General features: G+C 49.7%; 2 protein-coding genes across 2 annotated transcripts in view; one reads left to right on the top strand and one right to left on the bottom strand.

The window, feature by feature from the left end:
- The window catches only part of ATXN7 (ataxin 7), a 218,084-nt gene that overhangs the window by 29,425 nt on the left and 175,639 nt on the right, over nucleotides 1–13,020 (bottom strand). The gene's annotated exons all lie outside the window — the stretch shown is intronic.
- The window catches only part of PRICKLE2 (prickle planar cell polarity protein 2), an 86,988-nt gene continuing 74,645 nt past the window's right edge, over nucleotides 678–13,020 (top strand). Inside the window, exon 1 of the mRNA XM_065749555.1 lies at nucleotides 678–739. The gene's annotated coding sequence lies outside the window, so the exon portion shown is untranslated. The remainder of the gene's footprint in view (nucleotides 740–13,020) is intronic.

Here is a 13,020-nt window from a genome sequence, read left to right as displayed (position 1 = left end):
GGAGCAATGAGGAGAAGCTGGGAGGGGGAAGAGCAGCTGCAGAGCAGAAAGGGGAGAGAAAGTCAAGTGTTTCACCCTGCAACTTTTTGCACGAGATGTCCGAAGTCCAGCCGCACCGCAGCCGGGCAGAACTGTAACCTCAGCCTTTACCCCTTCGGGCGGCGGCACGACCCCAACCCTTCGGGGTCTCCGCTTTTCCCCCTCGTGCTGCGGTGCCCCACAGCCGCGGGTTGGGCCGCCCGCTCTGAAGCGGAGCGACGGCAGCGGGCGGTGCGGGGCGGGGGGCGGCCGTGCCCTCCCGGGGCGGTGCCTGGGGGCCGGGGGCGGGGAGGAAGGGGCGGGGGCCCGGCGGAGGGGCGGGGGCGGCTCGGGGCGGCCGCTGCCGCGCACTCGGGCTCGGGCTCGGCTTCGGCGGGGCCATGTTCGGCCGCGGTTCCCGTAAGCGGCTCTCGGGCCGCTCGGTGAGTGCCGGGGGTGGGGTCTGTTTCCTTTCAGCCCTCTCCCCGGTTCCCACCTGTGGCTCCGTCCCGCTGCAGGCGCGTGTCCCCGCCGTCCCCAAGTCTCTCTTTCCTGGATGTCCCATCACCTCCCCGTGTCCCTGTAACCCCTATTTCCACTCCCCTATCCCTGGGTGACATCTGTTTTTCTTGCAGCCGACGGCGTCGGGGGAGCCGGAGCGGGGCCAGCCCTGCAACACCTGCGGGGACCAATGTCCTGGCTTTGCCCTGCACAAGTGGAGGTAAGGCCCGGCGACACGCGTGTCCCTTCCACTCGGGGGCGGCGAGACCGTGTCCCTCGGATAGAGCTTCCTCCGGCGCTCCCCACGTGGAGTTTTGGGGCTCCACAGAGCAAATGTGGCTTTTTTAGGGAGCATTTGTGTTGGTCTCGGTGCCCCTGCCTCAACAGGTGGGTCTCCATCTCCAGTGGGAGCTTGCTGCCCCGTGGAGAGATGAGTGGGTGTGCTGGTACCTGCTGTGGGATGCAGTGCTGGGGGGAACTGGTTTGCTTCGTGCCGTGTGCTGAGCTCAGGGACTCCTGCTGCATGGAGGCAGGGGACAGCAACAGTGGGGTGGCAAGGGGTCATGGTGAGGGAACCTGTGGTTGGTGGTCCCAGCTGGCTGTGTGGAGCTCCTGCATCCTCCCTCAACCCGCAGCAGTTTTACCCCCTTGGTGATGCTGAGCGGCGATACATCGAGGTGGATGGGTCCTTTCCTCCAGCAGGGTGGGGATGTATGTGTGGGAACAGCCAAGTCCTCTTCCCTATTTATCCTGTATTTCCATAAAGACGCTGTCTTGTGTCTTTATGTGGTGCTTATGGAGCACGGGGAGCCCTGGCCTCGTTCTGAGTCAGCCCCACCTTTACTCCCCACGCTGTGCTATCTGAAAGTGAATTCTGTTTGTGGATGATTTGAGATTTAGTGATATTAAACCTTTTGGGCTGAGGGCTCTAGCAGCTGGTACTGACTTAGAGCCCTTGGTGACCTTTTAGCCTTATTTTATAGGTTATTCCCTTTTCTCCAGCATCTGCCACGTGTCTAGCACGCGTCCTGATTCTCAGAGCTGCATCTCAGCACATAAAACATGGGTCCAAAGCAAGGAGAGAGACACTGAATTGATTTATTCGTGCTGAGTTGTATCTAAAGCTCCAGCCTTGCAGATGGGCAGTGTCATGCACTGGGGATGTGCTGCTGCAGCTGCAGGTGATGAATGGGTGGAGGTGATGGATGAGCCCTGTTACTCTGCCCTGTGCAGGTGCCAATCCAAGTGTCCCATGCCCCACCTCAGACCTTCAGAAGGTGAAGGTGTCTCCTCTTGGCCACAATTGGGATCTGCCATGTATGTTAGATTTATAAGGTCACTCCTGAGTGTGTTTTTTTTTTTTTTTTTTCCCCAGGGCTTATGAAATGCTTTCAAGAGCTGCCCCAGGTTTTCTCATTGCTGAAGTCTGGGGCAGCAGGTGCTGTCACAAAGGTGCCTTGTAATGCTTTTAAGTGTCACGGTGAACTTTCAAGTGTAAAATAAGAAGAAAAGGGATGGTCAGCAGAGGGATTTTTAGTCTGAACAAGGTGCTGTGATTTCCTGTGTGTTATGTTACACTTAGGTTTGAAAAGTGGAGCAAGCAGTTAATACAATCTTAGCAAAGGCCACTGAGCTTCTTGGGTGGTGTCAGATGTGCAGTGGGGACAGGGTTGTGACCCCTGCAGCAGCATGCTGCCTGCTGTGCTGCATCCTGCAGGACCCTTGAGCAGCAGGCTTCACCCTGCCAGGAGCACCCACCCACCTGCAGCTGCCCCTAGGGGTCCCACCGTGCATTTAGGTTGAAACAGATGGATCCTTCTCGGGAAGGAAAGGGTTACCTACCTGGGGCAGCAGTGCACAGGGCTGGGTGTGCGTCCTGTGTGCTCCCGGCTCTGCATCCCGCAGTGGGGCAGGTGTGCTCCAGCTGCACGCCTCACACCAGCGATGGCAAGGCAGAGCCCTCCTGCATATGCATTCACATTTAATTGCCTCGATGTAAGAGTAATTATGCAATTAAAACAGAAAGGCAGCCTGTTTGCCAAGGCACAATAGAGAGGAAGGATGTTCATGTTTTACTAGTGAGTGGTTTGGTAATGCCCAGGATATGTAATAGCAGTTAGTTCTGTCGGTCCCAGGCGCACTCGGGAGCAGTGCCCTGTGTGCGTGGGGCCATGCAGCTCCTGCTGGGGGTGCTCACAGGCACTTCAGTTCCCCAAATGGGATTGGAAGACAGCAGTGGTCTGTAAGGAGATCAGCAGATTAAGGATACAAACCCAGATCAATTAACCGCTGGAGATTCGTAAAGCTTTTTAAGATCCTTTAACAGCGGAATTTTGCTGATAAATGGGAGTCGGGCTTTTTTCTTCAAAGATGGGAATTGGTGATGTGCTTTGGGGAGAAATTAAAGGATTTATGAGCTTGTAGGCACTGAAACCAGAGCACATCCCTGCTGCTGGTGTACACGTTGTCCTGGACGTGATTGTGCAGGACTGAATTGCCTTGTTACCTGTGATTCTAGGTGTGATCTGTCCATTGGGCAGGCACATGGCTTTGTCAGGCACCAAAGGTTTCTGCACCCACACACTCTCTTAAAAGCCGCCTTGCTCAGATGGAGAGGTGGCTTTGAGCATTGGCTGCATTGATCATTCCTAGGAGCACACGCATCCTCTGAGCCAGGGAAACCACTTGAAAGTAAATTGCATTCTGCAGAACTGCTGTATTTTCAGAATAAAACCAATCTCTCTGATGTGAAAAAGAAGAAAAGATGAAAGGGGATTCCCAAGTAATGCAGAACTATCCCTCGCTTTAGAGCACATTTCTGAACGATCTTAATCTTACACTTAAACTCTGATCTCGCATTCAGGCTGGTGGATGAATTCCCTTGATAACATGCTGTGGGCAGTGAGCTGCAACTCCCTGCTGTTAGAACAAGGCCAGTTACCTGCTTTCACCCAGAGCTCCCAGACCCCATCTCTGGTTGCAAGACAAGTTCCATCCTCAGTTCTAAATCTTTTAACCCCAAAGAGGAGAAAGCAAGCCACGTCTGAACGGTCTGAAGGTTGAATTCCATCATCCCTTGGTGCAAAGTCAGTGAGGATGCAGCTATTGGAGTATAGCCCGAGTAACCTGCAATTGCTCAGAGCTGCAGCAAAGCAACTCTTTCCTCTAATGCTGTCGCTTTATTTTATGGCAGCCTGTCAGTGAGGTATGTGAGGACCTGTGTGGGCCGTGGTCTTGAGGATGGAAATTGGGCACGCACAACAAAATCCCAGTTAGTGCAGGCTGGTGCTTGAAAGGTGGCTTTGTGTGTGGGAGCAGTGAAATCAAATTCAATAAAAATCTCCGACTCCTTGGGAGTCCAGTTGCCGTTTTCTAATCAGATCTGCATTACATTAAGCTGTGTGCCATTCAGCTTGTTAACAAGCTTTGGTTTAAATAAAGCTGTCACTGGGGTTGGGTGAAGGGATGGCCATTAGAAGAGTCCTTTGCATAACGTCCTGCAGAGAGGAGCCTGCAGAGAGGTGGGCTGGGAGGAGGGAAGCGGAGGGAGCTGAGGACCGCTGCTGCAGCAATTAGGGTGGGTGTGCAACCCTACAGGTGACAAATGGCTCCAACACTGCCTGGAGTGCTGAAGGCTGAACCCAGCAGAGCTGTGCCAGGAGGTGCGGGGGACACAAACCACCCGCACTGCAGAGCTCAGGGATGGAGCAGTGCTGCAGCTCCCGGAGGGGAAGCAGTCAGGCGCTGTGGCAGATAATTTTAACAATTGTCTTAGAACCTTGGGAGAAGTCTTTGTTGCCATAGTTATTCTTCTCCCTTGCAGAAGTGGTAAATAACAGCAGTAAACATGACATAAGACCGCCTCGCTGGTTTTCAACGTGAGACTGGTTTGCATCTTTCCTTGGTGTCTGTTCCTTGTGTGTGCATAATCGCTGTCCCTCGCAAACTCACGGGGCGAGGAGATCTGCTCCACGTGTCCCTGTCACGCTGCAGCGTGGGGTGACGTGTCCCAGGTCGTGCCTGGCCCAGGGTGGCTGTTTCTGGGCTAACTGACTCAGAACTCAGCAACGCTCTGGATTATTATTCAGGCTTTTCTTTGCTACTGTAACTCATTGCTTCGTTGTGGTCTGATACAGAAGTCTGGTGACATCTGGCCTTGCCAGGTCTGGGAGCAGGAGAATGTTGAGGAAAGAGTAGATCTGGCACTAGGGAAATGTGTTAGTGAGCACAGTGAGGGTGGGCTGATGGTCGGACTGGGTGATCTTCGTGGTCTCTTCCAACCTTCATGACTCTACGAAGCTCAGGGTGCTGAGTGATGGTGAAACACAGAAGCGTATGGACAAGGAAAGAGAAGATGTGTAGTACAGTGAACCCACCAAATAAATGGCAGACCAGAGCTCTGGAGATGTGTTAGGTTGCTGGATGGTGGTGGCTAGGTCGCGTTGCATGGCATGCCTCTGTTTTGTTGACAGTAGCTTGGGAGTTGCTAGTGGCAGTGTTATTTCTGTTCTTTGTTCTGCATGTTTGTACAGTTCCTGTCCCCAGACATGATCCACCCTTGTGTAGAGGGCAGCAAATACGGGTGTGGGGTGACAGGAGGCTGTGTGCTTGCAGCCCAAATATGCATCGTCCTTCCCACTGGTGACTCGTACCTCATCCAGAGAAATGATAACATTTGTAATGTGGCACGTGAATGAATAGCACCAAATCCTGAAGCATTTGTTTCTACTTCCAAAAAAAGAAAAAAGTACAGATTATTGCTTCCATATGTTTCCAACATTTTTAATAGGTTATGTATCTCTCACACACACGCTCCCAGCTTTTCCCTTTCATGAATAACATGCTTTGTGCCTCCCTCTCCTTTAGGATTCAGATATTCCTCACTTCCTTGTGTGTTTATTTGAAAGGCTTCGGGGATGTGAGAATAGCAATGCCTTATCTTGAGCAGGCTCACACTCTCATCGCTTCCCCAGTGAGCAGCATTGGGTCCTGTGGTGTTTTGTTCAGATTTCCATTTTGCAGCAGGGAGCCTACAGGAATGGGAAAGCTGTGCCAGTGGGGTGCATTACTCCAGAGGTGAGTCCCCATGGGGCTGCAGGTGGCTGTCCCCCAAGGACAGCTGATTGAGGGATGCAGAGTAATCAAAAGTGGTTTCAGTTGGCCAATTTCTCAGCCCGTTGCTGGGGTTAGTAGGGTGAGCTCGTAATTGGGGTTTTTTGTCATAAGCAGTTTGGGCAGGGAGAAGCTGTTCCTTGCCCGGTGACTCCTTGCCAAAGCTGGTGTCCTTCAGCTGCTGCTGGGGCAGCTTTGGGATGGGTGACTGCTGATCACCTATGCTGCACCTCCCATGGTATAAGTGACCTCAGCTGCTCCAGTGAGATTAAGCACTTGTACAAGCATTTGAAAAATCAAGGCTGATGTTTCCTCTGAGAGCTTCAGAGCAGAGGCAGTTCCCTGAAGGCAGCTGAGACCTACTGAGGTCCAATGCAGATTTTGCCTTGGGTAGGCAGCAGGCAAATCCTGCCCATAGGTCTCACTGAACTTTGCCAAGGGGCAGTGTGACATCAGGAGATGACTTTGGGCACACCTGGGAGTAAAGACCCCCACGGGTTTTCCAGCTTCACCCTTCTTTCCATAAACACGCAGCCAACAGCTGAGTTTGGAGGCTCCCAACCCAATCTTTTGGCTGTTCCTTGCACAACCATCATACCCTGCTGCTAACACAGCCCCTAAGCCAACAGGGACAGATAAGGTGTCCTGTTTGTATTGGCTGTGAGGCGCCATATCCATTTTAACAGAACACCACAACATTGCAGGCAGTGTTGTCATTGGCAAAAAGCCTAAAATAAATTCTTTAATTTTTTTCTATGTGATGTGCAGAGGAGCAGGTGAGGTACGTGCCTGTATCTGGGCAAGCCTGGGGAGTTTGTCTGAACTCTTACAAGCCAATGGGGATTGGATTGCAGGAGCTCAAAGGAGCTGGGACACTTCTTGATTAAATTTCATCTGAACACAGGAGCCCCAGTCTGCAGCTGGTGTAACTGGAGTTGCTGCAGGCTGAGCTGCCCAGAAAAGCTCAAAAAGCAAAATTTCTCATAGGAAGGTGCTGTGTGGGTATGTTTTCTGCATATTTTGAAGCAGCTTCAATTAATTCTAGTTTTATGAATGGGGTGAAAAAAGACTAGCAGTGTGATGTAGGGTTTGATCTGGTTTTGGAAGGGTTATTCTGTTCTTGTAAGTGGACCAGATGAGTGAGGGGGCAGAGAAGAGAAGCACTGAACTCTGATTTTACTTGACATTTTGCTCTTAGACTAAATGATTATTTTGTAAGTGTGAGGTTTTATTTTGTGGGATTTTTCTTACTGTTGATGGTTGGTTTGTTTGGGGTTTTTTGCACTAATTTTTTGGAAAAACGCCTACAGCTGCATCTCAGCATGCAACAAGTGAGATGCTCCTGTGCTTCCTGCCTGGTGTGAGTGTGAATGTGTGTGTCCTGCCCTCCCGATGTCAGCAAGACAGCAGCTGCCCTTTCTCAGTGCCTGGGTCGAACCTTCAGCTGCAGCACTGAGCTGGTTGTCACCACCAAGCAAATCTCCATTCCAGAGTCTTTCCAGATGAAATCACCCAAGACAGAGCTTGCAAAGTGCATGGCCAGTATATATGGGCTTGCATGAGGGATCTCCTTCAAGCAAACAGCTGTCAGTGCTGGAGGCTAGGGCTACAAATTCAGGTGCTATGTTGGATGTGTTTTAGTGGGAGGTGGAGCACTGATTTAACAGCTCGCCACAGCCAGGTAGACAAGGTGCTGTGCCCCCTGCAGCCCCCAGCCAAGTAATAGGGTTTGTCAAAAACCTGGGAGGAGGTGAGGGGTGCATGCCCTCCTCTGCTGTCAAGAGGTGCTCGATGCTTTGGAGAGTTTCTCTTGGTTTTTGTTCCTTGTTTGCCTTTAAAAAGTCAGTTGGCAGCCCTTTATTCTCTTCAGGCTCTCTGGCCCCAGTAATCCATCCTTATTACACCATCGAGTCACTCTTCAAATAATCAATTGCATTTTCATTGTCTGCCTTGTAAGTATATCACCCAGCTTAAGGACAGCAGATAGCATCAGCCAGGCTCTCAGGCAGATGGTTTTTACAGTTCATGATGATTCTCGTTTGGATATTTACTTTTTCTCTGATGAATAAACTCCCAGGGAAGCTGGACTGGGGGCTCTTCCCCATCTTTCTGCTCTGTGGTCACTACCTAATGGTGAAGGAATTCATAACACTAGCAGAATTGTCTGATGTGAGGGTAAGCTGATTATGGGGTGATGTTGCCATGAGCCTTTATCTCAGGGGAACCAACAGCTGGAACTGTCCTTAGCTTTAACAAAATATGTCCATACAAAATTCAGGGTGCTCTCTGCCTTCAGAGAGGCCATTTCTTCCCCCTCGTGTGGGTCTCTGCAGGGCCCTGATGCTGGAGCTTAGCACTCCGAGTGCTAAGGACCACAATTACTATTCTCACCACCGAGGGAGGCACTTTGTGCTCTGCCGTCACAAGCAAATATTTCATCCCCTATCCATTGCCCTTGTGCAGATGCTGCTGCCGCGGCGATAAAAGACATAATGGCTGCTCTCACTGATAAGGGGAGTATATAAATGTAATTACTGAAATCCTTACGTGGGTGGAGGAGTCCCTGCGAGGGGTTCTCGTGCTCCCGAGCCCATGGCCATTCCTGGGAAGCTGCCTGCAGCTCCTGGCAGTTGGGTTGGAGCTGTTCGGCCACAGCTGGGAGCAATTAGGAAGCGATGTCTTTTTCCCCTCCCTCCCTCCCCACGTTTTTTCCTCCTCCTCTTGAAACCAACCCATTGGCCCTGGGGAAGCAGGAAGGAAAGCCCCACAACCGATAGTGCGGGCATCTCTTTGGTCTGACCCTCACAAGAAGTGGGCTATAGCCAAAGAGAGAGATATTATGTAGAGCAAGCCAACAAAAAAAATATTTCCATGGCAGCAGTAACCATAGGAAACCTCCCCAGTGTGTGCTGGGTGCGTCCTGTTTCCCTGCCTTCAGCTGTTTGCTTTGCAGTGGTGCCCCATGTGTTACCAGCAGTGACCAGCCACCCTGTTGTGCCCATGGGGATGCATTGCTGTGCCTGCGTTCTACGCTCTGTCTGGCTGCTAAAAAGATGTTTTCAGAGTGTCCCTTAGACGTCAGGAAGTCTCAAAGCCACCTTTTACCTTCTGTCATCTCACAAATGAGTGTTTGATCCTTAAATACCCAAGGCATGACAGTGAATAGGCTTCCAGGATCCAATTCTTCCTTTTTGTAGCGTCTTAGAAAGATGCTTTTATGCTCCCCCTGGCTCAGCCAGCGGAGCTTGGCCTATGACCAAGATGGGGAAACTAGGACAAGAATCATTTTGACAAGCAAGCTGAAAAGTTGTTAAAGATACCAACTTTTTGTGGGGGGGAAATATTGATGGAAGGTTTAATTTAAAAGGGAAAAAAAAAGTATTTTTCACGGAATCATAGAATTGTTTGAGTTGGAAGGGAACTCTAAAGGCCATCTGGTCCAGCTCCCCTGCAATGAACAGGGACACCTACAGCTCCATCAGGTTGCCCTTTTTGATCAGCTTAATCTGAGCACATTTACAGGAGGGCTTAAGAGAGGGGCAGTTTTTGGGGTGCTGCCACCTCTAAGAAATGCTGGCTGGAAAGCGACCACCTGTATTGGGATCAGAGTCCTCCCAGCTGGCGTATGGACAGGCAGCTGGGATTTCTGGGTGCTGTGTGGCTTTAAGCACTGTTCTTGTAAAGGCCACAGGAAGCAGGTTGTTGCTCAAGGCTGCCCAACGTGTAAGGAACCAGCAGGCAGAGGAGGACAGGGCTGTGATAGGTTTCCATGCTCATGTGCCAAACAAATGGTAACGTTCATCACCAAGCCCTGTCTGTGCCTTATTAAATCTGTTTTTGGATTTAATAAGGCCATGTGCTGGTAGTGCGGCCCCTTTAAATGCCAGGTTGGAGAGGAGCTGGGAAGTGAGAAGACAATAAAAGTTAATATTCTAAAGTCGAATATGTGCAGTGTAGCTCAGATTTTTAATATCAAGTGCATAATTTATTACAGGATGTAGAGGGTTTCCAATACATACATTTGAATATGTTTTAGTATTATCTTTCCTTCCAGTAGCAGGAACAATGGTGTTTAACAAAAGAAAAATGATTTCATGTTTCCATTTGATGGTTCCAGCGTGTACCTCTAATAGGTGTGAGATTCATTGAAGCGTGAAGGCTATCTGATAAACGCCTGGATGATAAAGCTACATTGTTTGCTCTGATTTCCTTCAGCTATTTTCAAACGTATAAATAAAACATTTTTGAAGCGTATACCACGCAGTTGAGCACGGGCTGTTTACTTTGCTGATGTACCCCTTAGGGGACACCATGAGCCCTTGGGTGCCTGAGAGCAGCAACCTCATGGCATTAGTGCTGCACGTTGCACTCGAGGAGGTTGCACATCATTTTAACAAATGTTTTGTCTGAAGTGAAGTTACACGGATTTAAAGTAACGATCTCCTCTTTAAATAAAGAAGCATTTGTCTTCACGTACAGCAGAGGGCACTCGGCGTCGCTGAGCTGGGAGGCTCACGGTGAAAACCACGGGGCTTGTGTTCTGTTTTGCAGAAATGAAATACTGTATTTGCCTATGTATGTGTGTGTGTGCATATAAAAAGACATAGGGTGGCATATTTGTAAAAAAAAATCTGAGCACTTAATGTAAAACTGAAATGCTTGCAGTGTTGCTGGAGTTGGATGGGGTGTGTGTTGCGTTGTGCGGTGCTTGGTGTGGGAAGGAAAAAATAAGAGGCCCTCGGTAGCAAAGGGGTAGCAGGCTTGGACTTCATCACAATCATTGTCTAGAAATGAGTTTTTCAGAGTTTAGTTGTTAATTCAAGAAGAATTCAGATGTCCTCTGTCTTCCCCAGTGAGTTACTTATCATGGAGTCATTTGAATTGGAAGGGACCCTGAAAGGCCATCTGGTCCAACTCCCCTGCAGGGTGCAGGGACACCTACAGCTCCATCAGGTGCTCAGAGTCCGGTATTTGGGTTGGGTTAATCTAAATCTCTGACAGCAGTACTGCAGGAGGTGGACGTGTTGACACCTCTGTGTGAAATGCAGGACAGCAAGTAGTATGAGAGGGCATGTGGTTGGAGACGACCAACGAATGCAAAGCAAACAGCTGGTGGTTTGCCGTTGGGTGTCTGTGGAGATCAGAGATGTGAGAATGTTGGAGGAGCCTTATTGTAACAGGTACTAATTAAGGTTTGGATGTTAGGGAGTAACCCAAGGTTAGTGGTAGGGGTTTTGTAAGCAGACCCTGTTGATGAGATGGCAGCAGGCCGTGGTGCAGGGCTGCAGGCAGTCTGTGTGGGGTTGTCGCAAGCAGCATTCATCTTTGAGTGTTTTGTAAGACCTTGGTGCAGCTCTGGAATGATGCATGTGAGGGTGCAGCTGCCGGCGTGCTGCAGGGCCCCTTCCCACTTGGGTAAAAATACAGTTACATTGATGAATACCGATAATTATCCGTTGGCAGTGTTCCTGGAGACCTTGCTGGGCTGTGGGATGGGATTGGATCTGTTTTTTGGAGTGAAGCGATCAGCTGGGCACCACCCCTCCAGAAAGATGTCCCTTAGCTAATTGGGAGACACTGGGATTTAATCTCTATGGCTTCAGGACAGGTACAAAGAGCAGAAGAATGATACCACAGCACAGCCAGGACCATACTGTGTACCCATGTTTCTTGGCTTTGCCTATCCTATAGGCTTTGCTGATCATTAGCCCGCTTTGGGCAGGTGGCTCACTGGGAAATAAGGGTTACAACATGTTTTGCAGGAGCTTTGCATCATTAACACAGATTTGGCAGTGTGCAGTTGGAGAGAGTGAGCTTGTGGGCAGCCAGCCTTGTAGGAGTGACCTTTGAGCCTCAGGACTCACCTTAGCCAATGTCAATAAGCTCTGAATGAAATGAAATGAAACTATTTAAATACACCATTAAAATATGTTGTTATGTTAGCGTGTGGACTTTTGTGCAAGATTGCTCTTTAACTGTAGCCATTAAAGGACCCCCATGGAAGAGCTATAGGAGGCTGCTAAAAGCCATCCCCAGCCTTAACTGCTTGTTGGCTACTGAGCGGATTTTGCACTGAGGTGAAAGCACCGTGCTTTGGAGCATTTGCATCAATTTTGCAGCTCTGGGACCTTGCAGGTGGTAAGAAGAAATGAATTAAAAAGGCACTGTGTGTTGCTTACAGGTGATGAAGCCCAGCTGCCCTGTCTGCTGGCTCTTGTCCTCTCTGTCTTTGCATGTGGTGCCCAAATCCTGGTGGCAGAGATGCGTCCAAGGGGGTATTGCACAGCGTTTTGCCTTCTGGACTTTTCCAGATGATGCTGGAACTTGAGTAGTTCATAAACGGAGCAAGTAGCCAAATGGACCAATAAAGGGAGTTGGTGGAAAGGCCCAATATATTTTACGAAGAAAGAAACGTATCCTCTAACACGAGAGTTGTGTATTGTAAAATTTTGCAGGGCTGCTAGCACTGTTAAGTGCTGGCTTTTCCTCCAGCCATTCTCTGAGTACATGCAGGAACTGTCTTAAGTTTTCTTTTTGGCCTGAGCTCCTCCAGGTTTGAGTGGGATCTTGGCCCTGGGGAAGTTGGTGGGAGACGTGCCCTGAGTTTCTCAGGGACCTGACATGTGGTCTTCAGCATGAGGCTGGTGATGACAGACTTTGAATGAAACGTATTCAGCCTTTTATAGGCATTTTAGTCCAGGTAAAATACAGCTTTACATCTTCCTAATGCTTTTTGATGGCAAGAACTGCAGCTTAAAGGCCAAAATCTGTCTCGATGGTGGTTCTCACTGAGAGATGCCTTTGTGCAAGCCAGGAAAAGTTAAGCTGTTTTGATTTAAGCAATGGATGGGTTTGCAGCATGGCAACAGTGCACGCTCTCACTGTGTTTCTAACCATGGCAACCCAATGAGTGAAATTTCAGGCCAGCCCTGAGGGTGAACACAAGATTTATCAATGATTCAAATACCCCCAAGGCTGTCTGGGGTCTTCAGGCAGGCTGTGATCGTTCAGGGTGAGCTGCCTGTTTGGGTGGATTTCATTCACCATCCGCAGCCACAGAGATCTTTTTCTTTTTGCTGCCCTCAAGCACATAGGGTGGGGAAATGGTGACCTACATGCAGCATTGCGGGAGGCTGAGCCCCTTAGTGTCATTTAAGGGGCACCCAGATTTGGGGAATAGCAGAACAAATGGGGATCTTTTCCAGATTCAATGTTTTTTTTGCTTTTTCTGCAGTTGTCTGCAGCTTCAACCTTGGTGCTGGCTGACTGGTGAGGTTTTAACTGAGGCTTTTTAGTATTCTCCTTGAGCAGTGTGGATTTGTTCCGATGGACTGCAGAGATGTGCTGCTGCTCGAGCTAAGCTTGGATTTCTTCACTGATAAAAACTTG

The sequence above is a fragment of the Cyrtonyx montezumae genome, unplaced genomic scaffold (assembly GCF_038088225.1).
Source record: "Cyrtonyx montezumae isolate F1298 unplaced genomic scaffold, pur_monq_1.0 scaffold_6, whole genome shotgun sequence".
NCBI classification, from domain to species: domain Eukaryota; kingdom Metazoa; phylum Chordata; class Aves; order Galliformes; family Odontophoridae; genus Cyrtonyx; species Cyrtonyx montezumae.
Note: the sequence above shows the minus strand (reverse complement) of the source record. Positions and strands in the feature narration are given on the sequence as shown.